An 18,481-nucleotide genomic window follows, 5' to 3' on the forward strand; every position below is an offset into this window, starting at 1 on the left:
ATGCACCACTCTGCCCTGTGTCTCCATCGCCAGGGTGGTTCGAGAAAGCCATGAAGACCCAGGGGGTGTCTGCAGAAGTCCACGTTGGGGAGACCGGGCGGGCCAGTGGCGGCAGCGTGCGGGAAGCGCCCCCTGCCCCCTCTGCCGGCCGCTCTACCTGGGTCTAGATGTCAGCCGCGAGCTCCGAGCCAGCTAGCGAGCCAGAGAGGGAGCGGCGGCGGCGGCAGCGGCGGCGGCGGCGGCGGCGGGCCGCGGGCGGCGGGGAGGGGAGGAGGCGAGGAGAGGGAGGGAGGAAGGGAAGCAGGGAGGGCGGGAGGGAGGAGAGGAGGACCCAGAGAGCGCCAGGCAGCTGGAGTTTTTGCAGCGCTTGGCCGGGCTTCAATGCACAGCAGCAGCGAGCCGCGGCGGCAGCAGGCAGCCCGGGAGCTCCGGCGGCGGCCGAGCCAGAGGCGGCCCCGCTCCCTGCTCCCTGCAAACTTTGCTAGCAGCCCGCCCGGGGGGCCGGGGACGCGCCTGGGAGGCTCGGCTTGGACCACGGCCGCACTCTTGGCCGCCGCAGCGCTAGCCGCCGCCGTCGCTGCTACCACCGCAGCTCCGCGCCTCCCCAGGGAGCTGCCGGCGGCTTCCGAGGCCCCCCAGCCCCGGCCCCTGGGCACTGCCCGGCTAGTCCCTGGCCAGGAGTGGGAGCAACAGCGGCGCAGTCAGCCCTGGGCTGCCAGGGGGTGGCCGTCACTGCCCAGGGAGACGCGCAGAGGCTCGGAGAGCGCTCCCCGGCGGGTCCCCAACGTACTCGCCGCCGCGCCCGGGCAGCGGCCCGACCCGGCTAGCATGGGCGGCGCGGAGTGACGCCGCCGTGCCCGCTTGGCATCAAGGACATTCAGCCCGCGGGGGTGGGGACGAAGGGGGGCAGCCCCGCGTCGCCGCCGCAGCCCCTGAGAGCCACCGCTGTCGTTGCTTGGGCTCCGGGGCTGGATGGAGGATAGGGGTGCTTGGAATTGATCTACATTTTCTGACCTTTTTGTTGGACATTACGCCCACCTTGGACGCTGCAAGAGGAGCTGTCAAGCCCGGCAGGCTCTGATTTGGCCCCCTCCGTTTTTCTCTGCTGCTCGTGGCTTCCCCGTGCCTTGGTGGAGTATTTGCGTTCGGGGCTGGGGCTGGAGGAGGCAGCCACACGCGCGCACACGCACACGTTCAGAGGAGGGCGAGAGGCAGCGGTACAGGCACCATCTGCAGTGTCAATGCGGCGCTGGGGCTGAAGGAGGGAAACGCCGCGCTTCCAGGTAAGGAGCCGCCGGCCGGGCGCAGGGCCAGCTGGGCAGAGCGGGCGGAGGTGCCGAGTCCGGTCCCGGAGTCCTCATCTGCTCCGAGGCAGCCCACTACACACACACACACACACACACACACACACACACACACACACACACACACACGCAAACACAAATCGCGTGCGCACACACACACACACATGCACACTGCGCTCACGCATCTGCCCACGTCCCACCTGGACACCCGCGTAGGTGCATCGCAGTCGGAGCAGGGATTTCCCGTGTTCTTCTCCTTTCCGGACCTAGACTTCTCTTCCCTAGGACTTTCAGGGTGGGATTCAGTTAAATGACTGACTCTCCTATCCAGCCTGGTAGCATGAGGGAGCGATTTTGCTGTTTCTAGTTCCTTTCATTTCCTAACTGGTTTTTATAAGACAGGAGAAGTCATGGGAGGTCTTACGAGACCCGCCCAGTGCAATTGTCCCCTTAGCTTTTTTTGAATACTCGGAGATTTTTTTTTTTCCCCTTTTTTTTTTTTTTAAATAGGAGAAAGGCAGAGAGATATTGAAAGGGCAGAGATCTAGAGATCTTGGTGACCAGGCGCCTGGGAGGAGGCCACATAGGCAACTGGGGCTGCAGTTCTGTAGGGCGGCGCATAAGGAGCAGACTCTGCGATTCCCCAGTAAAGGCAGCACACACGCCTTTCCGAAGCGTGGCACTGCTTCCCCGGAATGCGCTGGGATTTCAGGCAGGGAGGGGCTTTAACATCAAAGCTAGAGGAGTGTTCCTTGTCTAGGGAGGATGCTGCGGTCCTTTAAGGAGGATCAGACCTTATTTGCGTTGCCAGTCACTGGTAGACAACAAGCAGACAGGGCTTAAGGGGCACATGTTTGCAGCCAACCCCTCACTTCCTTACCCTCTGTGCATGGGAGGCGACTTCCCTCTGGGCCTTTAGTTAACACCTGTCACATGTCTTTTGGGGTGTGTGTCTGAGAACACGAACTAGGAGGGAGAGTAGAGACGGATTTAGACTAACAGAGAAAGGACTGTGAATATGCCATATCCACTTTATAACGTATTTGGTCTACTAGTGTATCCAAGTATGATAGGCTAGTAGTGTAACCCAGAGTCTAGATTCTCTGAGTGCAGGATTGCTCTCCAAACACCAATGGTTTAAGTCGTACTTCCCCGGAGCTCCCTGCCTCCACCGCCCACTTTCAGATCCTGCTCATTTTGAAACTTCCTAGAATGGACGAGAGTGGTTGGAGTTCCAAAGGGCTTTTTTATGGCTCCCTTATTAGAGTCTAAGAGAGACTTCCTTCGGGGCTCAATTTTTGCAAGGAGAAGAATAGAAGATTCAAATAAATCATTATTTCAGGCTTGAATACATATATAGCAAGTTTCTATGTTCCTATAGCTGTCCCTTTGTGGTATTTTGTGGTTGGTTGGCTGTTTTTGGCATCCTGGCAAAAATGGGAATTGTTTCTATCCTCTTTACAAGAGAGTAGATCTCACCCCCCCCCCCAAGTCTTTGGCTAGGTTTGGGTGGAGAGCAGATGCCCCAGGAGGGAAACTCAATTCCTGTTGTGTAGTGTAAGCTGCCCTTTGATTGACTGAAAAGGGTATAAGCCGGAATAAAGGAAAGCTCTTCACAATGGGGAGACCGCAGATCGCAAAGAAACATTATTTTCTTTTTAGGAATGGTGGGTGTGTACACGTCCGGCTGTACGCAGGCATTCTTAGAGCCCTGCCCAGTGCAGTCAGCTTGTACAAGCACAGGTGACAGGGGTGTCCACGTCTGACTTCTGGGCTGTGACAAACATTGGCACGTTTTGGCATGCACACACTTTGGAGTGTGTGGATGGGGAGGACCCGTATACGCATGCATATGGCTGTGGCACATGGTTTGTAACAAACAGAGAATTACAGTGACAGGGAGTATCTCTCAGAGAGGCATTCCCTCACAGACCTGTGAGGGCAGGAGGCTGGGCCGCAGATCATCCCACAACAGACTTCTGCTCCTTTCTCTTCCCTTTTGCATACATCTGCAGCCTCAGGATCTGTCATTTTAATGCAAAGTCAACTGTCACTGTGCCGGTTATAAGCTAAGCGCTGGAGCTCAAAGCAATCTGCACACTTTCTGCACTCGCCATTGGTTTCTAGGAAAAGATCGACAGTAATTAACATCTGTGTATGTATTTTGCTTTCTAAATTTCCTGGCACCTTTGCCCATCCCTGGAGTATACCACGATATCATTGCTCTACCATTCTTCCATGGACTTTTAAGTTCTCTGGTCTGCACTGGAAGGCGCTCGGTTGCACGATTTAGAAAAGGCCCAGACACAAATGCTTCTTTTTGATCAACCTCATTAAGCTGGAGGTTGTTCTGGAAACATGCCTGCGAACACCAGGCACAGATCACCCATGATCTGATCTGCCTCTTTACTAAATCCTGCGTGGCCCCTCCAGCCCTGAAAATGTTTTAGGGAGGAATTTTGCTCCTAGGCAGCCAATTTGCTCTGGTCTCCTTTCCTGGCTCTATTCTACTCCAGCCCTGCTCCCTGCAGACAGGCAAATCTGCATGGCACAGTCTGCCTACACTTGGCCTACAGATCCTTTTAATCACAAGGAAGGATGCTGGGAATTAAGTGGGGGGTTCCTAAGGTGGCAGCATTCCTACCCTGGGGAGAGAGCTCCGGGGGTTGGGTTAGTAACTGCTCTGAGCTCCTAGGTATTACTGGGCTTTGATGGAAAGAAATTATAGCAAGCATCTCTCCTCCCAGCCAGCTAGGGGGCATTTCTTAGCGGCTTTAGCCCAGTCTTACCAGGAGAAGGCACGGTACAGACAATACACATTGGAGACCTGTTGGAGTGCTTCTCTGGCTGTGATGGGGTGAATACTCAGAGCCTACTGTGATGTGATCTTGACCTCCATTACTCTGCGCCCAGTGTGTCACCCTCTCCTTTCCTCTTTGTGTCCAGGGCTTCCTGATGGGAAACCAGTTCAGACCCTGGGCAGCTGTGCAGGGTTCATTTCTTTCCCTTGACACCTCCTTTCCTCCTCCAAAGCCCCATTCCTCCCTGCCCATCCACCTTCCAGCTTTGTGCTGGGATCCACCAGCCCATTTGCCCTCAAATTTGCAGCGCTCCACAGAAATCAATATAACATGAATTTAACGACAGCTGGATGATTAAGTGTTATTTATATTTAAGAGCGGTATTTAAAAAAGACATCGTGCTAATAAATCAAAGGGCTGTTTGGGAGATGCACATGATAAGGGTAATTGCCCTGGAGGCTCCATTGAGCCATACTTGGTCCACACAGAGCCCTGCAGACGCTGTCTCTTTAAAGGCTAGTCCTTACTGTTCCCTCCCCTAACACCCACCGGATCCCCTCTCACTGTCCTGACTTACTCTAGGTTTCCCTCCCGCCCACCCCTCCTCTTCCCAGACTGCGGACATTCTAGTTATGACAGGAAGGAGGAGCCAGCAAGGAGACAGGATCCGCTCTGTGAAGAGGTGGATCTGAAAAGGGAAGGCAAGCAGGGGTCCCCATTCCCCACTGGAGGCCGTTTCTCCACTTGCTATTAAACAGAATAGCTTCTAGAAAGTCCTCAGTGAAAGCCCTGACCTATGACCATGAGGCATCAGTGTCCCCAGGGAAGTAGCTCTGAGAATAGGAGTATTGGTTATAGCCCTCCTGAAAACACTGGGATGGAAAAATAATACTAATTAGTGATGATCGTGGTAGCCAGTGTTTGTGAGGCACATCCCTTAATCTCAAATTATTTGAGTGCTCTAGATGGGGTTGCTCCTTTATTCCCCAAGAGCACCCAAAGAGGCAGTGGCTACGGCAGTCCATCTATCCTCCTAAAGGAACTGAGTTGAGGGAGATTAAGGACTTTGTCCAAAGTCACACAGCCACCAAGTGGTGGAACCAAGTCTCAGTGCTAAGCAGTCTGACCTGGCTTCTTGCAACCAGACTGCTGTCATGTGAAGGGATAGGTACTCAGGATGTTGCCTCCCCTTGCTAAGTGAGTAGGAGAGTGTAGTGGAAGGTGTGCTTTCTCCTTCAGATTATCTCTGACCTCCAAACAAAATTTCCTATCCTTTGAGCTTCAACTTCTCCATTAAGGGGATAGGGCCTTATCCTTGACTGATGGTGAAGTAGAAAGTGGTGTGGACTCTTTCTAGCAGACCATTCAGGGTGACTGTTACTTTATTTGGAAATTCCTATTTTTCTCTGTGGAAACCACAAAAGGTGTGACTGATGAATAAATGAAGTCTCTGTCTTTGCTTTGAATTTGGGGAAACTCCAGGGAATGTTGGGGTCTGGTTCTTTCTAGAGAGTATTTCAAATGGCTGGCATTGTGGGAGCAACACCCTCTCACTGAATGCTGAAAGTAGCCTGTAAGGTGGGGATGGTGGATTGCCATTTTGATGGCATAAGAACTTAGGCTGAGATGACAGTTAAAGATGCCTGAGGCCCCAGGTTGCTAGGCAACAGATGGCCAGTTCACTGTAAGGCACAGATTCATGCGATGACACTGCTCACAGGTGGTGCTCTGTAGTTGTTCTTTCATTCATTCACTGGCTCTCAGGATCCAAGCCTTAGCATCCAGAGGCAGGAAAGTGTCATGTAATCATAGTGGCCTGCACAGGGCAATCCTGTAGCTGTAGTGCAATCAGAATTTAGAATAGAGAAGAAGAAGAAGAAGAAGAAGAAGAAGAAGAAGAAGAAGAAGGAGGAGGAGGAGGAGGAGGAGGAGGAGGAGGGAGGAGGAGGAGGAGGAGGAGGAGGAGGAGGAGGAGGAGGAGGAGGGAAGGAGAAGGAGAAGGAAGGAGGAGGAGGAGGAGGAGGAGAAGGAGAAGGAGAAGGAGAAGGAGGAGAAGAAGGTGGTGGTGGTGGTGGTGGTGGTGGAGGAGAGAGCACAGGCTAAGTGGGGCCACTAGGAATCACATTAAGATATTAGTCGATACACAGTAGGGCCTTGGAAGTACTGTGGTGGGCACTGTCCCACCCCAAAGCCAGGACTCTTCAGACTAGGTCCCTCTGGTGTGCAGACTCTTGGGCACAGAAAAGAGAGTGGTTATAGATTCCTTCTAACTTTCAAAAGACAAACTTTTATTCCATGCATGATGTAATTTGCTTCCCCTCCCCCACCCTGTACTGTGCAGTGTAGAAAGTTCTGCTAAGTTCGGGTTGTCTAGAAGAGGCCTGCTTAGAATTTTATCACTTTGGGACAAGAGTAAGGGAGACAGAAAGGACTCATATTTAAGCCAACAGGTGCCTATGAGTTCAGAAGCATCCTAGGAGCCTGGGGCTGTAAGCTGGAATATCTACTCCCCTCCACGGTGCCTTTTCCATGAACCAGGATTCGCAACAGCAAATTGGATTTTAGGATGTTTTGTCACTCCAACACAAAACACATCACTAGCTAAGAGGATCTTGTCTCCACAGTCAATGTACCGAACCCAGCCTGAGCACAATCAATTCCCCAGGTCACACAAGGAAAAGTCTTTCATTATGAGGCGGGAGGAGAGGCCCTGTCGTTGAAGCTACAGCAACTGCAAGTCTTTTATAGTTCATCACTGCAGACCAGCACTTCCCATCGGACAGGGCCAGACAACTCTTGTGAGAACCAGACTCACTTCCCTCAGGTCAGGGGAGACCCCAGATCCAGTTTGTGAACAAATTGGCCCTTGAGTTTGGCTCAGAGGCCATGGGGAGAGAAAGTGAGCAAAGCAGAATTGGTGGGTTGTTTTCTGCACTTTGGGCTTAGAGGCTGTGATGGCACTGGGTTTCTCTATTGAACTCGTCTACATGGCCACATGGTCAACATCTCTGATGGCAGGAGGGTCTTTCTCCTCACTTTTTATCTCAGACTTGCTTCTGGGATACCAACAGGAGAGCAAATATTCCCAAAGTTCATTCTGTGGATGTGTGAATAGATGTGATTATAAAAACCAAGGTTGCCAAGTCTGGTAAGTTTGAGACACTAGGTATAAGAGCTAAGCGAGTTTCCTGCTGTAGGATTTCTCAGAGACTTTAACATCCTGGCACATCTCACTGTGGTGTAGCCCTGAAATCTGTCTATATAAACACTGTCGTCACTTGTGTATACATGGATGTCTACATGGTTTTGGGTATATGCGTGTACACGTCCATATGTATGTTTATGTGTCTGCTCGTATATGTGGAAGCCAGAGGTTAACCCTGAGACTCTTCTTCAGTTGAGCTCTGTGGCCTTATATTTTTTAAGACAGGGTCTGTCACTGAACCTTGAACTTGCTAACTTGGTGGGAATAGCTGGCCGGCAAGCCACAGGAACTTCCTGTCTGCAGCCCCAGTGCTGAGATCCCAGTGCATGTTGCTGTGTCTGGCTTCTTTATGTGGGTACTGGAGAGTGAACTCATGTCTCTGCGCTTGCGTGTGAGCACTTCACTGACTCAGTCATTTCTGTAGCCTGTGTTTCCTTGTGCCATTATTAACTAGCATCTGCTGAGCCAGCCCCACACTTGCCCTTGCCTTTGTTCTTCCAAGGCAGTCAGATTTCTGAGGCATGTGGACATGCAGATTCATAAGTGATTCCTATATATTCTTTTTTATTTAATAGCCACTTGTGTTATAGGAAAAATAGGCTTTGGATACAGCAAAATGTAAATCTCAGCTTGAACATTTACCAGAAAAGGGATTTTTGGAGAAGTCACCTTATGTTCAGTGCTACCAGTTACAAAATTAGGAGGTTGTTCTTGAATGGTCATTTTAAAAATATTTAATATAAAGGACAGGAACTCCTTGTTCGGCTGAAATTTTATATGAAACCCTACTGCCCAGAAGAAGTGCAAACAATATTGTTCTGGTTAAAAAATGGGGACGCTTGGATTTGCATCTTAGCCTGTTGTCCCTTAACCCTGATCTCAGCCTAGCTTCCCCAGAAGCTGGTGAGAAATCACTTTATTGAGAGGTGGTCAGGCCCAGGAGCTGGACCTCTGTGGATTCTCCTGCTGTGTCTGACGATAGAACCCCACCTTTGTTCCAAAAGAAGAAAGCCAGTGATACCTTTAGGATAAGAAGGTGGGCATGAGTTGTCACATGGATGGGGATATGGGGATCAGGAGGGAAAATGGCTGAAGTTGGAAACTGCATGGGATAGGACAGATCTAGGTGGATGTATCAAATGAGTCTTGAGTAAAGAACTCTCCAAACTCCTAGAGCTGTGTCGGCCTTAGCCAACCGCACTGTGGGACACCCAGCCCACACTCCCAACTGAAACCACATTAGGACTGAATGCTGGCACTCTTTAGGGCTATTGCTACATTGTTTTTGCTCTTGTTGGTGAAATTATTTTATGAATTATGATTAGGTAGCACTGATAAAATTATTGAGTTGGTCATATTAACAATCAGAGGAGATACTGAACATGGATCAACATGGATGTTGAGATAAATTAGCCCCAGGAGTGCCTTCTTCAGTGGTATGGGGACATCCCAGGCACTTCTCATGTGAGATGATGGTTCAGCTGCTGGGAAGCCTGGGACAGAAACAAATGACCTGTCTTCCAGCTTAGATCTGCGTAGTGTTGTAAGCACAATAGAGGGTATTTCTGCATAACCTATTTCTTTACGTTGTCGCCATTAGTCAGCTCTGTCCTCTCTGATGTTTATTCTATTTTATTTTTTTTATTTTTTTAACTCTTGCACTTTGAAGCTCTTCTCAGGTCAAGCTGGGCAGAGGCTCAGTGATCACACAGTGCTTGTGACCTCTCTCTCAGCTCTCTTCCCCATTAGAGGCTGACCCTTCTTCCTCCCCTAAATGCTCTTGCCTTTAAGCACTGACTGATGTGAACAACTCACTGGCATAGACACTGGGGCCTTCAGAGTAGCCTGCTTGAGGTCTGTGCTCCACCCCTGCTTGAAAGCGTATCTTGTGCAATCAGGAACTCCATTCGTTCTTTTCTGCAATGACAAAGGAGCTGTTGCCAGCAAGGGCAGTGATAACAATGGAAATCATGTACAACCTGCTCTCTATATCCATGGGTTCCACATCTGTGGTTTCAACTAACTGTGCAATGAAAATATTAAAAACAATCCTGTTGCTGCCGTATGCTAACAGACTCTTTTCCTTGTTATTATTTCCTACACAATGCAGCAGAACGACCATCTACATAGCCTCCCCATTGTATTAGTGCTCAAAGTAATCAAGAGATGATTTAAAGTATACAGGGGTATAGGCCTATGCTGCATGTGTGCAAGGGTTACATCACTATATATAACAGTCTTGAGTATCCATGGAGTGTGGGGTTGTCCTGGAACCAACCTCTTGCAGATGCCAAGGGATGATTATATTTCCCAATGTCCTAGATTGAGAGGAACCATTTAATACTTCTTTTATACTCAGCCCAACCCAGAGTGTATCTTCTTTAGGTGATCAGTAAGTATTTGCTGCCCACGTAGATGAGGGTAGATAGGGTGATGTGGGCTCTTTGTGTTGATGGGCATGGAATCAAAGTAATACTCTTCCTGTGAAACTCACTGTGGGTTAGAGGCTGATAGATGGAGAGGGATAGCTAACCTAGTTTACCCAGAGCTTTCTAAAGACTAGTCCACTAGCGGTGCTCTCTTCATGTTCCAGTGAAAAAGTTACACGGTCAAGCAAGTTCTACAGATATCTTCTCTTGTGACTCTCCATCTAGAGATGCCTAGCAAGTGTATTAAAGGTAAAGGAGGCTTGCTATGGAGAAACCTGTTTACTGTTAACCAAATGTTTCCCAGTTCATTTGGCAGTGGCTTTGTGTGGATGTATTTAAACCTGGTGACATCTCCTGGAATGAGGGTTCCATTGGGTGAAAAACACTTTTGGGCTGGGCTTATAGTTCAGTGTTTGCTTAGCATGTGCAAGATCCTGACTTTGTTCCATAACTAGAGAAATTGAGGAGGGGAGGAGGAGGAGGAGGAGGAGGAGGAGGAGGAGGAGGAGGAGGAGGAGGAGGAGGAGGAGGAGGCAATGGCAGAGGCAACATTTTAGGAGATGCTGTCCTTCAATGGGACACTTGTAAGTTCAAGGTCAGCTTGGAGGGGACCATATTAGAAAGAGGAATCCACTGTATTGGGAAAGTGAAGACTCATGAGGTTCAGCTGTCAAAGATGCCACCTACCTCTTGTCCCTGTCATTTGCTTTTGAGAGGCTCAAAAGTACTGAATTCTTTTGTGAGTCGGACCATGGTCTGCGGGCAGGTGTCCTCTTCTGCAGGGAATGTTTTCAGAAGTGGGAATGCAGCTCTGGCAGATCATGGAGTTGTTTCCAACAAATTGTATTTTTCTATTGCACATTATTGATCAAGGTGGATGTTTGCAAAGCATGTGAGTAATGACATTTACCCTTCTCATCTCCCCAACCCCAGCTGCACTTAAGGAAAACAGAACCTTCGTATAGCTGGCAAAGTGAAATGGCCTTTATCAAACTAACAAATGAGGCTTCATTAAGGCACACACCTCTAAATTGTGAATAGTTGAAAGCAATTTTCTCATAGGGATATGCTGGGGAGTCTTTTCCACTCTTAAAGGGGATGAAGGTTTGTGATTTGCCTGTAGACTTATGGCTTTAACCATGAAATAGTGACCCAGAGGTTGTATTTCCTATAGGAATTAGTTATTTTCCACCTGTTATTCCTCTTACATAGGTAAATGGTCTCTCTCTCTCCCTCTCCCTCTCCCTCTCCCTCCCCCCCCTCTCTCTCTCTCTGTGTGTGTGTGTGTGTGTGTGTGTCTGTGTCTGTGTCTGTGTCTGTGTTATAAATGGTGGTGGTGGGGAACTTGAACTAAAGTTCCTGAAGATTTTGTAGTTTGACTTGTCAGAACATCATGACTCTCCAAGTCAGAACATTGCAGTTAAAGAGCCCAAATCATCTTGGTTTATCTTTATTTTTTTAAATAAATGTTTATTGCCCACCTCTGTATCTGACTTACCACACTTCTGACTACCAAGAAAAACATTCAGAATATATTCTTAGTAAACCATTAGCTTCCATCAGCCCCAAAGCTAAGAATGCCATCAGATAGCATCTGAAACCTATATTAGAGTTTTTTCCCACCTGTGGGTGGTCTCAATGTTATTGGTGAATGCTCTGATTTATGGCTGCCTTTTGATTTGTGGTCATACCAGTTCATACAACTGTTTCCATGATGGATCATGTTGACTGGAGCAATCCACATCTGTGTTCTCAGACCACACTCACTCATATATGGGTCAGTGTAAACCATCTCTTATAGCCTTTGGAAGGAGAGGTGTGTTTTGCATCGACAAAGGTACCATTCCAGTGGTATTTGGCCAGGGACATCAACTAATAATCCACTTGCCCAATTGTTGGACCTGTAGTACTCTCAGTCTGTATCTAGTTCCAGAGTGAATAACAGTTGCTAACACACACACACACACACACACACACACACACACACACACACACACACACACCCCAACAGAACTCTCCTGAGATCCATTCATAATGCACCACACTGGTGATTCTATCAGCGTTAAACTGTTTGGTGACTGAGTTTAGAATTATAGGAATCGGGGAAATGAATTAGCAGTAAATCAAGTCCCAGCTGAGTTCAAACCCAACTGCAGTGAGTTTTAAATTTAAACTATCTTGCTCTGATGAAGCAGTTGTAAGTCAAGCATCGGAGCTCTGTTGCTCTAGACTTAGGGAAAGCATGGCAGCCACTCTTTGAGGGAAAAACCCTGAGAACAGCTTGTATTGATTCCTAGCCATGTTGGGAAATTGCCACTTCATTTTTTCCTTATAAACTCTTGGCGCCTCTCTCTCTCTCTCTCTCTCTCTCTCTCTGTCTCTCTCTCTCTCTCTCTCTGTCTCTCCCCCCCCTCTCTGTCTCTCTCTCTCTCTCTCTCTCTCTCTCTCTCTCTGTCTCTCTCCTCTCTCTCTCTCTCTCTCTCTCTCTCTCTCTCTCTCTCTCTCTCTGTCTCTCTCTCTGTCTCTCTCCTCTCTCTCTCTCTCTCTCTCTCTCTCTCTCTCTCTCTCAGAAATCCTATTTGCAGGGACACAGCAGGAGACAGGTGGGAGAGGGGCTTAGGCCCACAGGGAACTATTCAGAAGTCTCTTTGGCCCTACCCACACCAAGTCACAGGGAAGGGGAATCTGGGACTGAGGATCCTGTTATCTGTCTTGTTTTCCTGATTGGGACATATTTGATTCTTCTTTCTGGGAGATTGACACAGACAATCAACGAAGAGAACAGTCCGAGGAAGCAGCAGACCGCCATGTTGCAGTTGTCAGTTGTGGTCTAATAAGAAGTCATTTACATAAGTTACAGGCTCCTCCAACTGGAGCTGGTTGGAAATGTGGCTACAGCTACTGCAGACTGATTTTTTTCTCCTGCAAAATAATCCTGTGGTTTTCATTTTCAGAGCAATTGAAGAAGAATTATGTGCTGGTCAGGGAATAGGAAGGCCTACCTTCTAATCCTTTGTCTGCTGAGTATTCTCCAGTCAGTTCTATCTGGGCAACACCTCTCTGTTTTTTAAAGCCAGGAACAAGCTCTTTGCCCCTCACCTGCAGACCAGGAGGATGAATGTGGTCATGCATATGAAAGTCCTGGCTTCAGAAAGCAGGGTCTAAATAGTTGTTGTGCAAATACACACAACATCAAGAGAAAATCAAGAAAAAATGGGTAGAGTTCAGCTTTTCACCATGATTCCTGGTGAGATTACATGGTGTCTTCCATTTGCTGATTTGGTAAAGAGTTATAATGGACTAATCCCATTTGTCCAGGATCAGAAAGAACAATGCAATAGAGACAGCAGGAGAAAGCGGGATGGGATGGTTAGTGTCAGAAACAGGGGTCTGGGCAGGGTGGGTCAGAGAATCATGTCCCAGTGTTGGTCACTGGGGCTTGAGCTGGGCACTTTGGAGAAGGAAAGAGGCAAGATTTCCATCCATTCTCACTTTTCCTGATGCTTCATCCCAATATAGGTCACTATTTTAGCTAGGGAACTTTGCTGTGATGTTATAGGTGATTTCCCCAACTATCCTATCATTCATTCATTCATTCATTCATCCATTCAACCAGGGTCTGCTGAGTACCTACTATATTCCAGAAACTGTGGAGGGATTGGTTGCACAGAAAAGGGCTTCTCACCTTCCCTAGGGAACAGTATATCATGGATATAGCACAGTGTGAACAGAATCTAAATGAATCACGGGAAGGATGAGGGCAGAATGAGATCATACGTAGGCATGTGTCCAGAAATGAGAATGAGCATGTAGAGAAGACCCTGGCTGGAGGAGATGCTAAACTGAGTCTTGAAGGGTCAGTAGAATGGCGAGCATACAAAGAAGGCCTTGAGGTGGAAGGAACAACGTAGGGAAGCTGGGAGAGGATGTGAGAGTGCAGCCCTGGGGTCCTATGAAACAGTTAAGGGCCAAGTGTGAAGAAACGGGGAGAAGCCAGGCCAAGACCTGCATAAATGTCCCAGGAAGGGATTTTCCCTGTAGGCAAGGGGTCAAGCTTTGGGGGGAATAATCCAAGGAAGAGAACGAATATGATCAGATTCTCCTAAAGAAAGGCCCAATAGGGACCATGTAGAGAATGGTTGGAGGCACTCTAGTAACTCACGAAAGACCTGAGCAGAAGCTCAAGAAAGTTAGTGGAAAAAATAATAAAAGCAAAAAAGGAAGAGCCTTGAGAGCTGTGAGGAGTTCAAGTTAGTGATGGTAGCCATGATGCTAAAGGTGTGCAGAACAAGGGAAGAAGAGTTGGCGATCCCTTATAGGTATCAACTTGAGCAGGTGGTGGCAAGTGAGATCCTTTATAAAGTTGAGATTACTAGATTGGGATGGGGCTGGGTGAGGGTAGAGGTGACCAGAGAGCAGTGGTTATGAATGTCTTCTGCCTACCCATGTCAGTCTTGTTTTACCTCTGTGACTGTGAACTTTAAGAGCTTACTTTGGGATCTGGAAGAAGCTTGGTAAACAAGGAAGAAGATGCATGGATTTTTATATTTTTCAAATGATTCGTGTTTTGAATTAAACATGCTGTCTTGAACAATTTACTTGAGATGCTTCTAGCGGCTCTCCAGGCATCCACCTAGCTCGCAGAGAGCCCCACTATTTTCCAGTAGAAAAAAAAATGACAGTCCTGGGAGGTTGAGCAGTACCCACCGGATTAAAGAGCAAGCTTGGAGGAAAGAGGACAATAGAGAATGACAGGTCTTTGTTCTGCTCATTTTCTCGTTCTGATTCTTGGTACACACCCCTCTCCATGGCAGCGAGGTCACATTCAAAACACTACGGTCTAGTGAAAGAAGTTTCATTGACCTAAGAGATGACAAATGGATTTTGACCTTGCCCCTCAGGAATAATGGCTTGTTTATCTACTCCAACATCCTGGGTGATAGAGAAGCATGATAAAAAGACAGGGTAAATTTAAGGAGCATGTGACGAGGAAGAAGTCTCTCATCCTGGGGTCTAGTTTGCCTTTCCTGCTGAGAGTCAGGACATTTCAACACAACTGATACATTTTACCTACAAGAAAAATGCGCATTTTCCTAAAGATATCTCCAATAAAAATGTTAAAAGTCATAGAATACACTTATGTCCAAGATGTCTGTGACCTTGAACTTGGTTTTGCCAACAGTCAACTCTCATCCTGAAATTCAAACGATATAATACATCTGTCTGTCTGTCTGTCTGTCTGTATCTCTCCATGGTGAAGTCACTTGTGTAGGCTAATTTTATGTCAATTGGACACAGGCTAGTTGTGGCCCCCTGTGCCTAGTAGGCCATCAGAAGAGGGAATCCCAACTGAGAAAATGTTTTCATAAGATCAGGCTGTAGGCAGACTTGTAGAGCATTTCCTTAATTAGTGTAATTGTGATTAATGGAGGAGAATCCACCCTCTTGTGGGTGGGACCACCCTGGGCCGGTTGCCCTGGGTTCTATAATACAGCAGTCTGAGCAAGCCATGAGGAGCAAGCCAGTAAGCAGCTCCAACTCTTGCCGGCAGGTTCCTGTCCTGCTTGAGTTCCTGACCTGAATTTCTTTGATGCTGAACAGTGATGGGGAAGCGTGAGCCCAGTAAGACCTTTCCTCTCCATGTACCCTTCTTTTCTTAAGCATCTCCCTCACTCTATAACATTCACATTACCTTAATAAATTGACTTTGTTTTGCTCCAGCCTGTCCTAAAATTCTTTTCTACAGGTAGTCCAGGATCCAGCTTTACCTGAATGGAGGAGCAAACTCCTCAAGCTGCTGGTGGCAGGAATGGGTTGCATGTCATGGGAACCACCACTAAACAGTAGGAGTCAATCTGCATAGTCAAGGTGACTGGATAGGTCTGGCTTGGTCCAGAGTGTTAAAGAAATTTTTCATTGCTAAAATGCATTTTAGGCAGGCTCATTCCTATCCAGAGAGCTCAGGAGCTACTCCCTCTGTGACCACACTTTTGTTTCACACTTAGCATTCTATAGGAAGGGTTCCATTCTGTGGTCCCTGTGCTCTGCAGGGGACAGAGACTGGGCTGCGGGTGAGAATCTGCTTCTGTGTGCTTATTCCAAGGGCTCAGCGTAGGACCTGGAGAGAGCATGTCATTTGCTTTGTTTGAGCGGAGTTCGGAGAAGAAATATACCGAACTCTATGAGCCCTCTGTGCTACCGTGGAAGGTGATCGATCAGTCTTAGGTGAAGAGTGAAGGGCTCAGAGCAGGGCGCCTCACTATTCAAACCAATTCTTTAGAGCTAGGCTTCCAAGAGTTCAGCCCCAGAGGTCACCTGCAGCTACAGGATTATAGTGCAACTACAGGGAAGATGATGGATCTGCTGTCTGCTAGATCATTTCTGGGCATCTCAGAACAGGAGCTGGGGTAGGGTACGGGCAGTGTTTGGGGGTATTCCCCTTTCAACGGATCCACAGAAGCAGCAGGATTCCTGGTCATATCTACTTACACCACTGTACCCAGTTTTGTGCACGCTTAACTGTTCTTGGTATATTGTGTACAATGGAGCTGCACTTCTGGCCTTGGAAAAGTCAGTGGTTTCCCTGGTTTATCTGGTAGCACAGTCTTTCCTTACTAGGGGCCAGAGAGCAGGGCCTGGGACCTTTGGAAGGGAAGTAACGTAACCACAATGCTTGTGGTCAAAATGGAAGGAGAGCAATGGACAGACCCAGCTCTCCTGGGGAGCTCCACACTGCTGTGGTGCCTCTAGATGTGGGCATCCGAGTCCCACCCACAGCTCTCTCCAAGCCCTGGCGAAGGTATGGATCTCCACTGCTGTCCTCTTCTCACACTGCCTTCTTAGACTTCTTTTTGGAGACTTCTCATTGACGCATGCTCTGCTGGACATCCTCAGAGGGGAAGGGTCATCTGGGGAAAGGAGAAGACTCAGGACAAGAGGCACTAAATGCTCAGATTCAGTATGCCCACCGTGTACATTGTGTCAAATCGGATGGAGATTCTGGGCTGATGCTGAGCCCCAGACCGTGTGTTGCGGGGAAGTGGAGAGTTCGAGCTTTGTTGACCACAGCCTTCTCAGCATTAACCGCTCCTTATCCAGTTCCCTTCATTGCCATTCCTCCTTCCAGGACTTAAGCAAGACTGGCCTTTCCTGGCAAATACTTAGAAACGGGCTCATTAAATAATTTGTATAAACTGTGTTTATGTTACTGGCTGTCATTATCCGTGAAATACTATTTTATTTGCATTAGGATTTACAGTGATGTAATCGCTCTCCGTTTTAATTTGATGGGGCTCATGTTGGTGCGTTCAAGAGAGCCAGAGTAAAAGTCTAAGGCATATCACACAGCCAAATATAGAAAATGAATTCTGCAACTGTCAAATAAAATTTCCCCAGCACATATTGTTTTGAAAGAATGGCATTTTCGCCTAAAAGTTATATTTGCAAACTTTAAAATATTGCCAGGCGTGGAAGAGCCTAACTGGCTAACCAAGTTTTTGAATGCTCTTACGTTCCGGCCATTTCCTGGGTCCAGCCTTTCCCCCTCCTTCCCATGGCAGCCGTAGCTTACTTAGAGACTCTCTGCAAAGTCAGCCTGCCAAGAGTTTCCTGGTAAATTGCAATTTATTGACTTTATTTTGGGTATTTCCATTTACTTAATTGCACACTTCTTGAGAGCAACCATCTTCATGCACACATTTATAATTCCCGCTGGACCCAACATAATGTTTGGTTTTCTTCTCTCTCTCCACATACTATGTTTTCTGAGCTTCAAAAAGGGAATCTTTTCCTTGGCTTATTCTTCTCCCTCTCCCTCTCCCTCTCCCTCCCTCTCCCTCTCCCTCCTCTCCCTCTCCCTCTCCTCTCCCTCTCCCTCTCCCTCTCCCTCTCCCTCCCCCTCTCCTCTCTCTCTCTCTCTCTCCCTCTCTCTCTCTCCCTCTCTCTTTATTTTTAAGACGGAACTTTTCTATGTAGCCCAGGCTGCCCTTTAACTCCTAAACCTCCTGTCTCAACCCCTCGAGCTGTTGGGGTTATAAGTATGTGCTAAATCCTGACTACAAGGAGCATTTAAGTGGCCAGATGGTGAAGGGCATTAGCCACCGGGAAACAGTGGGTACACAGGAAGCGGGAAGCAGTTTCATAGGGGAATCTGCATGTGGAGATGGCGGCTTGTGAGTTTGTTGATTCTATTAGTCATACTTGCTTCCCAGCGGGTGGTGAATGGGCATCCAGTGAGCTGGGGCTTGGTCACACACTTACCATATCTCCTGGGGACATGAGGGTGGGGGTGGGGCTGTTAATTCTTCCTTCCCAACATGAAAAACACCACTACACTGGGCTGATGTCCTGTTGTCTTGAGCCAGAAAAGTCTGAGCTCTTATAAATATCAAGCGCATGCACACACACACACACACACACACACACACACACACACACACACACACACACACACCCTTGGTGACTGCTTACCTATTTTTATGCCTTTCCTTGCCCATTCTTGTTATCTTTTGCTAAGAAAATATCAAATAGCAGGCTTTTGCCAACTCACTTCCTTTGTGTCTTGTCTGAGTCAAACACCCTGTCGGGCGGGGATGGCAAGTTGGGAGCCTTTGCAGGGGATGATGGGAACACCCCCAACTCTGCTAGTGGTTAGGAAGGCTTTCTCTTTTATTGGCTTTCCCTGTTCATTTGTTAGGGGTGACTCTGCCTCTAACAGAGTAGTCACCATGTGCAGGGAGTGAG

The 18,481-nt window shown here is 48.1% G+C and overlaps 1 protein-coding gene across 1 annotated transcript in view; it reads left to right on the top strand.

Moving 5' to 3' along the window:
* The first annotated feature begins 330 nt into the window (after positions 1-330).
* Plxna4 (plexin A4) overlaps positions 331-18,481 on the top strand; it is a 440,342-nt gene continuing 422,191 nt past the window's right edge. Inside the window, exon 1 of the mRNA XM_032906796.1 lies at positions 331-1,283. The gene's annotated coding sequence lies outside the window, so the exon portion shown is untranslated. The remainder of the gene's footprint in view (positions 1,284-18,481) is intronic.

Source organism: Rattus rattus, chromosome 6 (genome assembly GCF_011064425.1).
Source record: "Rattus rattus isolate New Zealand chromosome 6, Rrattus_CSIRO_v1, whole genome shotgun sequence".
Taxonomy (NCBI): domain Eukaryota; kingdom Metazoa; phylum Chordata; class Mammalia; order Rodentia; family Muridae; genus Rattus; species Rattus rattus.